Raw genomic sequence first — 13,650 nt, 5'->3', positions numbered from 1 at the left:
TTAGGCAAGCCCGGACGCCTGCCCCAAAGGGGCTACAGGGAGGGCGCACATGACTAAGGAGGGATGCTAGGCCTGAGGGTTAGTGAAGGGTAAGGTGTAGTGCTTTTGTGTTTGTGGGGAAGGTGTGGGTTGGAGCTATGGGGCTTATGGTGCAATGTGAGTTGGCAGGGAGTGGTCAGTAGTGCTTTGTGCTTGTGGGGAAGGTGTGGGTTGGAGCTATGGGGCTTATTGTGCAATGTGAGTTGGCAGGGAGTGGTCAGTAGTGGGATGGATATATAGGGCAGAACTGTGGGGGAATGGTCATTCCTTACCTTGCAGACGTCCGGAATCGTCAGCTCCTCACATCTGGGACTTCAGCTTGAATCTTTGGATCCAGAAGATGGAATACCTCGTGGCACAGATGAAGAGGATGATGGAGCAGCGCGGCCAGCAGTGGATGAAGGAACAGCTGCAGCGATGGTCTGGTGATGGCGACGGCGGAGAAGATGGGACCCCTCTGCCTCCGAAGCGGCAGCGACGATAATAAATTTAATAATAATAAATTTTATTTTTATAGCGCCGACATATTCCGCAGCACTTTACATTTCAGAGGGGATTTGTACAGACAATAGACATTACAGCATAACAATAATCACATACAGTAGATTATAACAAATACCAAGAGGAGTGAGGGCCCTGCTCGCAAGCTTACAGTCTATGAGGAAAGAGGTAGACACGAAAGGTGGGTGGTAACAGTTGCCCTGATTGTATGGACCAGCCATAATGTTAAGTGTGTAACAGTACAGACACAGAGGGCTAATGGATGCATAAAGCATGTGGGAACATGATGCTGGGAACCTGGTTATGGTAAAACTTTTGGCTCTGCCACACAGGGATAGGTTAGGTTAATGTGTTGAGGCGATAGGCCAGTCTGAATAAATGCGTTTTCAGGACACGCTTAAAATTGTGGGGATTGGGGACTAATCGTATTGACCTGGGAAGTGCATTCCAAAGAATTGGCGCGGCACGTGTAAAGTCTTGGAGACGGGAGTGGGAGGTTCTGACTATTGAGGATACTAACCTCAGGTCATCAGCAGAACGGAGGGCGCGGGTAGGGTGGTATACTGAAACAAGGGAGGAGATGTAGGGTGGTGCTGAGCCATGGAGGGCTTTGTGGGTGAGGGTAATAAGTTTATACTGAATTCTGGAGTGGATGGGTAGCCAGTGTAATGACTGGCACAAGGTAGAGGCATCGGTGTAACGATTGGTGAGGAATATGATCCTGGCTGCAGCATTCAAGACAGATTGGAGAGGGGAGAGTTTGGTAAGAGGGAGACCGATTAGAAGAGAGTTACAATAGTCGAGACGAGAATGAATAAGAGAAACAGTAAGAGTTTTTGCAGAGTCAAAAGTAAGAAAAGGTCGAATTCTAGAAATGTTTTTGAGGTGCAGATGACAAGAGCGAGCCAGTGATCGAATGTGGGGGGCAAAGGAAAGCTCAGAATCAAGTATGACCCCAAGACAGCGGGCATGTTGCTGGGGAGTAATAGTGGAACCACAGACGGAAATGGCAATGTCGGGTGTAGGTACATTAGTAGCGGGAGGAAACACCAGGAGTTCAGTCTTTGACAGGTTCAGTTTCAGATATAGTGAGGACATGATATTAGACACAGCGTTTAGACAATCGCCAGTGTTTTCTAGAAAGGCTGGCGTGATGTCAGGAGAAGAAGCGTATAATTGGGTGTCATCAGCATAGAGATGGTACTGGAAACCAAATCTACTGATTGTTTGACCAATAGGGGCAGCGTACAAGGAGAAGAGGAGGGGGCCTAGAACCGATCCTTGAGGAACCCCAACAGTAAGGGGAAGGTGAGAGGAGGAGGAACCGGCAAAAGAAACAGTAAAGGAGCGGTCGGAGAGATAGGAGGAGAACCAGGAGAGAACGGTGTCCTTGAGGCCAATGGAATGGAGCATAGTGAGGAGGAGCTGATGATCCACAGTGTCGAATGCTGCAGAGAGATCCAAGAGAATTAGCATGGAGTAATGACCATTTGATTTAGCTGTTAGCAGATCATTAGAGACTTTAGTGAGGGCAGTTTCAGTGGAGTGTAAAGAGCGGAAACCGGATTGGAGAGGGTCGCGAACAGAGTTTTCTGAGAGATAGCGGATAAGACGGGAGTGGACCAGGCGTTCCAGGAGTTTAGAGATGAAGGGAAGATTAGAGACAGGTCTATAGTTAGCGGCACAGTTTTGGTCGAGGGATGGTTTTTTAAGTAGTGGATGTATGATGGCATGCTTAAATGAGGAGGGAAAAATACCAGAAGAGAGAGAGAGGTTAAATATTTTAGTTAGGTGAGGGGTGACAGCAGGGGAAAGGGACTGGAGGAGATGTGACGGAAATGGGTCACTGGTGCAAGTAGTTGGGCGAGAAGATGCAAGGAGCCTGCTTACTTCTTCTTCTGTGACTGGTTCAAAATCAGAGAGTGAGTTAGATGCAGTGGGGGAGGGAGGACAGTGCATGGTATGAGGGGATTTGGAGATAATTTCCTGTCGGATCTGGTCAATTTTTTCTTTGAAGTAGTTGGCCAGATCGTCAGCTCGGAGCTCCGTGGTTGGGTCACGGCCTCCTGAGCACCTCAGCCCGGAGTTAAGTTTGCAGCGGAGGATGAGCCCCATTAGCAGACCTGTTGCTGAAGACATCGCGGGGCCGGAGACAGAAGTCGAGAAGCAGGCAGCAAGGTAACGGGGCGGTGAGTGACGTGGCCGGCCTCCCCTCCATTTCGGATCGCGTCATACAGTGGTGACGCACACGTCGCGGCCACGTTACCCGGCGTGGTCACCTGACCCGGCGCGGTCATCGGCATCGGTGGACGGCGGTGACGTGACGCGGCAAGGAGCCCGGTGGCGAGGTGGTGTGTGACTTCACCGGCCTCATTTCCTTTCTCGCGGCGCTGGGGGGAAGCGGGCGGTGGCTCGGTCATGTGGCCACCCTTCAGCTGCCAGGGGCCACAGGTCATGTGGTCCGGCGTCGCGTTCCCCCGGCGTTGGGTGCCAGATTCAGGAGGTGTTGCCTGCGGCTGGAGCGCCAACCTCCCCCCCCCTGTTTGAGGCTCCGAGCCAGTGACTTTTTGCCATGCGTTCCCGGACGGACAGTCGGTCTAGGCGCTGGCGCTGCGGCCCAGGAGGGCTGCAGTCGGCGTAGATCCATGGAGAAGATCGCAGTTGCGGTGCTCGACGCGGAGGACACGTGACGGCTGTTCCGTGGGGTTCCGCGGAGTCAGCCTAGTAAGTAAGGCTCACTTAAACCTTTATTAATGTCTAGATTATATTGGTTGGGAAGGGTGTTGCTACGTATGGTTTCGGGTGTTTGGGGGTTCGGAAAGATGCGCGGCTGGTCCATGTGGACAGCGTTCGAATCTGTGAGGGAATGGTTGCTTTGTGGTCCAGGAGGCTGTTTTGTGCACTTCATGAGTGTTGGGAGGAATTTTTTAATTTCATGCTAGTTTGCTTTTATGATAGTGGGTATATCTATAGGTGACGACATCATTTTATTTTGGTTAGTATAATTGTGCTTGCATTCTCTGGGTGTTTGTGTATGACTGGTGGTGATTCCATGGCGGTTTGTGAGTAATTCAGGTGGTGATACGGATATTGGCAGAGCGGTGGTGGATAGCCATATCCATGCCAGTTTTATGGTTTATTGTTATAGGCATGGGGTCTTTGGGCTGGAGGATTATCGCCGCGCCAAGTATTTGATAAGGGTTTAATGGTAGTTCACTGATGTGGTGAGCTGTTTTATCGCCGCGCCTAGTATTTGATAAGGGTTGATGTTAGTTCATTGATGTGGTGAGCAGTTTTATCGCCGCGCCTAGTATTTGATTAGGGTTTTGATGGTAGTTCACTGATGTGGTGAGCAGTTTTATCGCCGCGCCTAGTATTTGATAAGGGCTTGATGGTAGTTCACTGATGTGGTGAGCAGTTTTATCGCCGCGCCTAGTATTTGATAAGGGTTGGATGGCAGTTCACTGACGTGGTGATCTGTTTGGGTAGTGCATCGGGTGGCTTAATCTTTCACGTTACAGTGGGGTGTGTTCTATTGCTGGTCAGAGGTGAGGGGGTAGGTGGTCGAGTTTTCATTAGGGTGTGTTTTATTTATATGCCGGGTTCGGTTCTCCAATAGGGGCTTTGAGTGTACTAAGGGTTTTCATGTTCACTAGGGGCATTTTGGTTTGTTGCGGCAGACGTTCTGGTGAGGTCGAGATGCTTGAGACGGCAGATCTTTCAGGAACCTGCCTTTCTGGCAGCAATGGATGACATTTCCCCCGGGGGGCTTGGAGTTGACCTTTAACTGGATTTGTTTTCCTGGTTAATTTCTGGGGGTACGTAGATATGGCGTGGAGCTGGGGTTATGGTTGGTCAATGTCCGGTTGTTGAGGTCCGTGGTTTGGTTTCTGTGTGGTAGTCGGGGATTATCTGGTATTAGGGATGGTGCAGTGCTTATTTTCTGTTCATGGTCCAACCTGGGACTACTATCTGGTATTAGGGAAGGTGGTGTGCTTATTTCTGTTCATGGTCCAACCCTTGACTACTTTGAGTTTCTTCATGCTCAGGGCGTTGTTGCGGTTATCATGCGTTTGGATAAGTCAAAGTGTTTGATTCACCTGGGGCCCTATGTCTAAGTCAGGTTAGGTTAACGAGTACATCGTGTCAGGTCGGGGGTCGTTATTTGGTTCCCGTGTATATCGCGCTGCTGTTTTGGGGGGTTGATTTTGGTTATTGAATACGTGGGGCTACGATCCACTGGGGGTTTTTGCATGATCTGCAGTCTTATGGCGTTCTTACGGTAATTTGCTGGTCGTGGCTGCCCTGGGGCAGTTTTAACAACTTTTGTACGTAAGGACTGGTGGGTTCTCACTGCGGTTCTTTAGGGTTGCCGATTGAGCTTTTGGCAGACTGTATCGGGTGGTATTTGTTACAGCCGTTGATTGCAGCTACGTAGGAGTTTATTATACAGAGTGGATAGTTTTTCGTTACAATGGGCTAGGAGGTTTATTGTGGGTGCAGCTGGTCCTGCTTTGCCTTCTGGGTATACAGCTCTCCTTAGAGTCTTTTCTTTTTGGGTGCCCCCGGACGGGGGGGCCAGGGTGAAGTGTTGCGCAAGGATGATGCAACATTTGAGTTGGGTAACCCAGCCTGTGCTTTACTGGTCTCGGGGGTCCTGGTTGGTGAACGGTTTGTTTATCCAGCGGGTGTTGTTCCATTTGTCAGGAATTCTGTATAGAGCATGAGGCAGGACATGTTGTTTCGATGGCCGTTTGAATGGTCTCCCGCGTGGGTGTAGCCCGTCCGGCAATACATGGCTATGTCATTTATTCCGTTATGCGCACTTGTCAGGACCGGCTGGTATTATGGGGACACGGTTGTGGTGCAGCGCTGCTGCGGGGGAGGTGTACTTTAGGTAGTGGGTGAGCAGGTTGCAGCTATAACATTACTTTCATTAATATCGGGCTGGTGGTACGCTGTGGCAGGGGAAGCTAGTGCGATGTGCTTTGACTTTTAATGATTCTAAGGACCTGGTAATCGTCTGGGGCTGTGCTCCGTTTGGGGGTGCTTTTTGCGGTGCTTTAAGGCTGAGTGGTGGACAAGCATCGGGCACCGGTGAGTGCAATGTTTTGACGGATGGCCCGGGTTTATGGTGTCTGGGGTTTTCGGGAGACGTGATGTGTGTCTGAGTTTTCCTGGACTTCAGGTGGTGTGGAGTCGCTTTTCTTTCTTTTGTGAGTAGTGTCGAATCCGCAGTTCAGCGGGGAATGGGTGCGGAGTACATCTCACTTTTGGTAAGAGGGTGGCAACAATAGTGTTGTGATTCTGGGTTCGAAGTGCACGGGTGATGCACACAATTAATTCGTTCCGGGTCGTGGTGATTACGGGGTGGATTGGTTTATGTTTTCTAGTTGGGTGGATGTTTTAAGATAGATGCTATCACGCAGGGTTGACGGGACCAACAGCGTTTTGGTACTGCACGTGTGTGGTGGAGACTTGGTCGCTGGGGCGTCAAGGATTTTGATCTGAGACATTGGGCCTGAATGCTCCTGCCTGGGAGCCATGCTCGTGTTGTTGTTCATGACTATATAGTGGGGCACGTTTTTCAAGAATCTGTCGGAGGTTGGGGAACCAGTGTAGGTTCTGTTGTTACGTCTATAATGGTTGGCTTTGATTATTATCAGGTGGAGTGCAATTTTCTGCCTGGGAGCCGTGCTCATGTTGGTGTCCATAGGGGCTCCTGTTTGGAATGACTACATAGTGGGTTTTACTGGGCACATTTTCAAGACTCTATTGGAGGTTTGGGGAACCAATGTAGGTTCTTTTGTTCACGGCAATAATGGTTGGCTTTGATTAATTATTAGGTGAAGTATAATTTTCGGAGGCGCCTGCAATGTTGCGGTCTCAACGAGGCAGAGGCGGCGGCTCAGGTTGGGGACTGGTCGCGGAGGCGGTGCATAGGATTGGACGATGCGGTTGGCTAGTTGCAGGTCTTGGGTGTGGCTGACCTTGTTGTACTGGTATTTTGGTGTAGGTTGGCATTGTGAGGTCTAATGGGGATCAGTTTTGATTGATTGGTCTTGGTACAGAAACATTGGTTACTCGAGCCGCAGAGTCGGCTCGGGTTGGGTTTTTGGTGGTGGTACTCGCACGTACAAGGTGTCATACGTGCTCGCGGTGGCGGAAAGGAGGGGGGTATTTGAAGTCGGTGGATTGCACAAAGAGCGGGGGGGTGAACCCAGTGCAGGAGCGGGTTAACCCTGGTGGTGCAATGGTATACTTGGTTAAGGTGGGTCCCAGCTGTGCTGGGTCACAGTGGGACATGTTAACGTGGGACCCTGCTGTGCTCGGTCACAGCGGGGCATGTTAACGTGGGTCCCTGCTGGGCTGGGTCCCAGCAGGATATTGGTTGGGCAACACTCGGCTGGGTGTCCTCGAGCCGGTGTGGTGCTGCTGAGGGCACGTGGTGGAGCTGGTGTTGCAATCATGTACAATGGGTTTTGCAACACTCGGCTGGGTGTCCTCGAGCCGGTGTGGTGCGGCTGAGGGCACGTGGTGGAGCTGGTGTTGCAATCATGTACAATGGACTCATCATTTACCCCCCCTCCTTTTGCTGGTGGTTATGTTTATGGAATATTTCTACGTTTATGGATAAAATGTTATTTCTTGTTTGGTGTTAATAAACGGGGCTGCTGTGGCCTTTTACATCCAATGTCACGCAGTCGTGTCTTATTTAAGTTAAGAAGGGGTAAGTGTGGGTTTTGGGAGGGGTCATTACAGTGAAGCCGTCAGTCAGACTTTCCTAAGTCATGTCTTTTAAAGAAAAAGATGTCTGGTATCATGCACTCAGCTGCGGGTCTGGTCTCTCATGGACAGGGAGACCGGCACTCATCACGTGGCGTTATGCACCTCACCCGCTCTGTCCCTGCTGCAGGTCCGGTCTCCATTTTTGCAGGGAGACCGGTGCCTATCATGCAGCTCCACTGGTACTGCTCACCCTGTCCGTAGCTCCAGACAATCATGTGTACATGAGAAAAAATATAATTTCTAGCCATATGACTTTATACCTGAATTTCACCCTGTACAGGCTTTATTTCTAATTTTCAGTTCTCTCTAAACAAGAGGGAGAATACTAGGTGCTATGATGTTGTCTATTCACAGTGCACAGAAACAGAGAAACAGAAACTTATTTGCCTGTTTAGCACATGTTGAGAAAGTGGATGAGATTATATTGCAGCACTGAGCAGTGGAGCTGATAATCCAGCTCTGGGATAAGATAACTCATTTACTAATTCCAGCATCATTTTCCTGACATATCTGACTTATTCTCTCGCTCTGCTTTTCACTGTTCTTTTCCTTCCCCACTCCATAAAGTTTAGAGGGGTTAACCAATTGATCTGTATTTTAACAGATTTGTTGGTAATATGATTTTGTGTACATGTACTAGAATGGTGGCTCAGAGGTTAGCACTTGGGCCCTGGGTTCAAATCCCACCAATGGCATCATCTGTAAGAAGCTTGCATGTTCACCATGTTTTGGTGTGGATTTCCGCCTACATTCCAAAGACATACTGATAGGGAATTGGGTCTGTGAGGTCCGATGGGGGACAGTGATGATGATGTTTGTAAAGTACTGTTAAAATGATTGGTGATATGTAACTGATTTTTAAACAGCAGACAAAAAGTCAGCAACACTTACCTGCCTAGATCATGGAACAAATGCACTACAGGGTGCAGCCAGCCCATAAAGCAAGATGTTAGCAACACAGGTGCAAAATACCAGAACAGCCACTCTCCACATACCCATTCCTGGATGGGGGCGACTTCCCGATATACAATTGCACAATAAAGGCCCGCATAGGGTGTTATATATATTATATATACCAGCATAGGGCGTTGTTCACACAAGGGAACTGCATAGTGTCTGGTTCACAGCCTATTAGTCACACCCCTACTATTCGATTAGATGGGCTGGCCAGCACACCCTCAATGCATCCTAGTGTGAACACCCCTCATACGAGACCAGACGTGCCTGGGCTCGGCTGCACCCCGAAAAATATAGTGCAAAAAGTACATAATTAGTGAGGTATTAGCTGATGTTTTGACCAAAACCTATCATACCTACAATATAATACATGTACACAAAATCAATGGCTTACCTTTGGTGAACCTGTGCAGCTGCACAGGGGCCTAAGAGGTAAAGGGGCCACCACAATCTTCAAATCAGGTGGAATTGTGCGTTATGATGAGATATTGAACAGCAACCCCATTCATAGGTTGTGTGACCTGACACTTCAGTGAGCAGAACGTCCATCTTGCTTTGACCAAGACAGATTTACGCAGTTTTTTTTTTTTTAGAGTTGATAGTAAGTTCAGGAGGCAGAGGGGAAGGAGTATCCCATGAGTGAAGACAGAAGCAATATACTCTGATAAGAACTATTACAAAGTTTCATATCTTTGCTTGAACTATTGGCTTATGCAAAGTTTGTTGAAACAACAGTGACCATTTAAACATCTCATTAAACGATCTTCTGACTCATAGGTAATAGTGATGAGCGAGCTTACTCGCCACTGCTGGATACTCAATTGGGCATGGGGGTGCTAGGGTATGCTCGATACTCTATCGAGTTTCCCATTGACTTCCATTATACTCGGTACTTGATTACGTGACCAATGACCTGACAGCAAAACGTAATCTGCTGCTTTCAACACTGTTGACCACCATCTTCTACTCTCTAGGCTCCAGTCACTAGGCATTAAGGACACTGCTCTCTCCTGGTTCTCTTCCTATCTCTCTGACCGCTCATTCATTGTTTTGTTCTCTGGCTCCACATTATCTCCTCTTCCTCTCACTGTCTGGGTAACTCAGGGCTCAGTCCTTGGCCCCCTTTTCTTCTCTCTCTACACGGCCCCAATTGGACAGACCATCAGCAGATTTGGCTTTCAGTGCCACCTTTATGCTGATGAAACACAATTATATGCGTCATTCCCCGACCTTACCCCTGCTGTACTACAGAACGCCAGTGACTGTCTGTCTGCAGTCTCCAACATCATGTCCACTCTCTTTATGAAACTCAACCTCTCCAAAACTGAACTTCTTCTGCTCTCGCCGTCTACTAACCTCCCTAAATCTGACATTTCCCTCCGTGGGTGGCACCACAATAACACCTCGGCAGCAGGCGCGCTCCTTCACATCCCATATACAATCTCTTGCCCGCTCTTGCCGCTTACACCTAAAGAACATCTCTAGAATCTACCCGTTTCTCACCATGGAAACAACAAAAACCCTCACTGTAGCATTGATCCACTCCAGCCTGGATTACTGCTGTAGGGTTCTAGCAGGTTCACAGGATGCAGTGACGAGACACAAGACAGGGTATGACTTGTATAATAAACTTTTATGAATTGAAGCCACTAGGGCTATGCTGAACGGGCAAAACGGGGTAGCAAACTATTTGTCCTCGCAGGTGTTAATTTAAGGGGTTAATTCGTTGTAAAAAAATGTGTGGGCTCCAGCGGTAATTTGTCAATGCGGGAGCCCACACATTTTTTAACAACGAATTAAGCCCTTAAATTAACACCTACACCTCCCAAATTTTACACATCAACCCTCATCTAATTACTAATGAAAGACATACAAAACAAAACATGAAATGAAATGGTTTACTGTATGTAAACCATGTGTCATTTCATGTCGGCTTGGGGAATGATTTCACAAAAGCCGGCAATGGAATTAGCGGCTATTCTGCTATGAAGAACTCTGTGAAATATAAATATATATATATATATATATATATACAGTATATGGGTCTCAATGACATGTGTGTATATATATATATATATATATATATATATGTATGTATTCTATGTGTCTATATCTATTCTTTCGTTTGTGTTATAAAACCTGTCAGTGTGAGTTTACTGTATAGCGCACTGAATTGCCGGCTTTTGTAAAGGACACTGGGTGCGTATTTCTCGCAAGTCACATGTGTGGTCCGTGTGTAATCCGTATTTTTAGCGCACCCATAGACTTGCATTGGCGTACTACGGGCGTAGTACGCTGACAATTGCAGCATGCTGCGATTGGCAAGGACCGTAGAATACAGACGAGAAATATACGGCTGATGGGAGCTGCCCCATAGAGAATCATTGGTCCGTGTGTAATGCGTGCTTTTAACGCCTCTCACTCGTCCATATTTCTCGCCAGTCTGTCCCCGGCCTTACAGCCACAAATCATGCAGCCACAGGGACTAGAACATAATATACGAGCACACCCAGATCCTCAGATAACTCCTGAGCATGCTCAGATAATATGTTATCCGGGCACATTCGCTCATCTCTACTGTGGACAAATCAAATATTTAGTAAACAATTCAAACAATGCAGCAAAAAGCTCATCAAAATGACCACAACAAAAGCTATAAAACCTAAACTTTACATGCCTTTTTACTGCTAAGAGTGCAAGTTGCAGAAAAAACGCTGCAAAAATGCTGCGTGTGAACATAGCCTTACAATTCTCTAAATCTGCTCTACTTTAAGGTGCATTTAGTTGGCCGTATAAATCAGATCAAGATTGGATCGCAGTGCACAGACCGGCCGGCATCTCTCCCAATCCGAGTGTGACAGCACCATGTATTTCTATGTAGCTGTCATAAGAGGGTCAGAAGAGCCGCCGGCCGGTCTGTGCACTCCGATCAGATCTCTGTCTGATTTATACGGTCGTCTGACTGCGCCCTTACAAATATTTGCGCATTCTCCACATTGGAACACATTTGTATCAAGATCATGTAGGGTCGTGGGCCGGGCTGGGGGGTGGTCCTTCTGTATACCGCGCAGTGACGTACAGACAAAAGATGGAGGCAGATTTCAGGTGCAGCAGGTCCAAGTTTATTTTCCGCCGTCCGACTGATGGCCCTCACGATACACCGCAATTCTCTTCACGGCCCTCCGTGTCCAGGCCCCGTTACACACTCACACACCGTACTTTTCCACCATGGACGTAAAGACACGTACCGTCCCTTTTTTCACTTGGTGACGATCCTGTCAGCGCAGTCACTGTGGCCGCCTTAGGCCCGTGCACCATCAGCACTTTTACTGGTCAGTTATCGTCTTCAATACGGTATGCTTTTCTCCGGGGCCTCGTCTGTACTGCGGTACTCCCTGTCAGGACCACCCCCCCTGACTTCCTCTCTCCTCAGTCCCCTGGTTTGGCTCTCCTCACAGCACACAAACTGTCACAGACTCCTTGTCTCTTGAGCACCACCCAGGGACTGGAACTTTCTGGGACCCTCCTGTCAAATTTATAACTTTCCCGGTTCCCTGTAACTCCGCCCCCATGACCAACGGTTTCTAAAGCCCTAAGTTGCTTTTAAGTCCTGAACTTACACTCCTCCCTGCCATGTAGTGGTCAACCCAAGGTACTGCACGTCATCTACACTTTCCTAGCTGTTTCCCCACTGTCATAACTGCTATCTGCCTAAACTGTGCAAACCCTCCTTTCTTCTTACTAATAAGTCCGTCCGTCAGGTCACCTTCCCTACACTCACATACTAAGTAACAAAACCGTACAATAGACACACATTTCATAATATCATGTCTCTCTCAAAAAAACACAGGGGAAGCCTAATTGTTTCTTGTTTTCTTTATATCTGGACAAGACCCAAATCGGTTTGAATTTGTCTACTGTTTCTAGCTGATGAACTGGTCTGACAACAGCTAAAACAGGTCAATCAGGTGTAATGGTTTATATAAACACATAGAAGATATACATTTTCTGAGAAGTCTTATGCTTACATCAAACATTGTTTAATTTTGGTTACTTTGTTGTTGGCTAGCTTTTGCTAAGCAGACATTTGCGTAATTGACTCCTAATATCAATTTCCATGTTTCTGCCATTGTAATCAATCTACTACATAAAGAATTAAAGGATATGACTAAGTGTTAACATCTTGTCTGTTTAAATAGAGACATATGGCCTAATACATCAAAGCTTTTATGGCAAGGTAAAAATCTTTGAAAAGTTACATTATTTTGGCACAACTTGCAGCTGCGCTAAAATTATGTGACTTTTGCTGTTGTCCTTTATTTTAGCCCAGCTCTAACAAAGTGGGGAGAACTGGACGAGAGTGTGGTGACCGCCGCTCAACAAATTCATGACGATTGTTGGTGCTTGCTACACTACAAATCTTACTACAGCAGGAAGTACTATTTCTCTCTTTGTGGAGACTGCTAAGATAGGCGAGGAAGACAAAACTCCCTGGAAAAAAAATGTATGCAAATTAGCACCCTTCTTGCTTCCTACAGTGGGGGAAATAAGTATTTGATCCTTTGCTATTTTTGCACGTTTGCTCACTGACAAAGACAGGAACAGTCCATAATTTTAAGGGTAGGTTAATTTTAACATTGAGAGAATTCAAAAATAAACTCCAGAAAATCACATTGTATAAATCATATAAATTTATTTGCATTATGCAGTGAGAAATAAATATTTGCTCCTACAGACCAGTTAAATGCTCCTAATCAACTCTATATCTGCATTAAAGACAGCTGTCTTACATAGTCACCTTTATAAAAGACTCCTGTCCACAGACTCAATTAATCAGTCAGACTCTAACCTCTAAAACATGGACAAGACCAAAGAGCTTTCTAAGGATTTCAGGGACAATATCATAGACCTGCACAAAGCTGGAATGGGCTACAAAGCCATAAGTAAGACGCTGGGTGAGATGGAGACAACTGTTGATGCAAAAGTAAGAAAATGGCAGAAATACAAAATGACTGTCAATCGACATTGATCTGGGGCACCATGTAAAATCTCACCTTGTGGGGTATCCTTGATCATGAAGAAGGTGAGAGATCAGCCTAAAACTACACGGGGGGAACTTGCTAATGATCTCAACGCAGCTGGGACCACAGTCACCAAGAAAACCACTGGTAACATATTACGCCGTAAAGGTTGAAAATCCTGCAGTGCCCACAAGGTCCCCTTCCTCAAGAAGGCACATATGCAGGCCCGTCTGAAGTTTGTCAATGAACACCTGGATGATTCTGTGAGTGATTGGAAGAAGGTGCTGTAGTCAGATGAGACAAAAATTGAGGTCTTTGGCATTAACTCAACTCGCCGTGTTTG

Source organism: Dendrobates tinctorius, unplaced genomic scaffold, assembly GCF_039654945.1.
Source record: "Dendrobates tinctorius isolate UK_male_01 unplaced genomic scaffold, ASM3965494v1 ptg000029l, whole genome shotgun sequence".
In the NCBI taxonomy this organism is placed as follows: domain Eukaryota; kingdom Metazoa; phylum Chordata; class Amphibia; order Anura; family Dendrobatidae; genus Dendrobates; species Dendrobates tinctorius.
The sequence above is the reverse complement of the archived record's forward strand: the minus strand, read 5'-3'. Positions refer to the sequence as shown.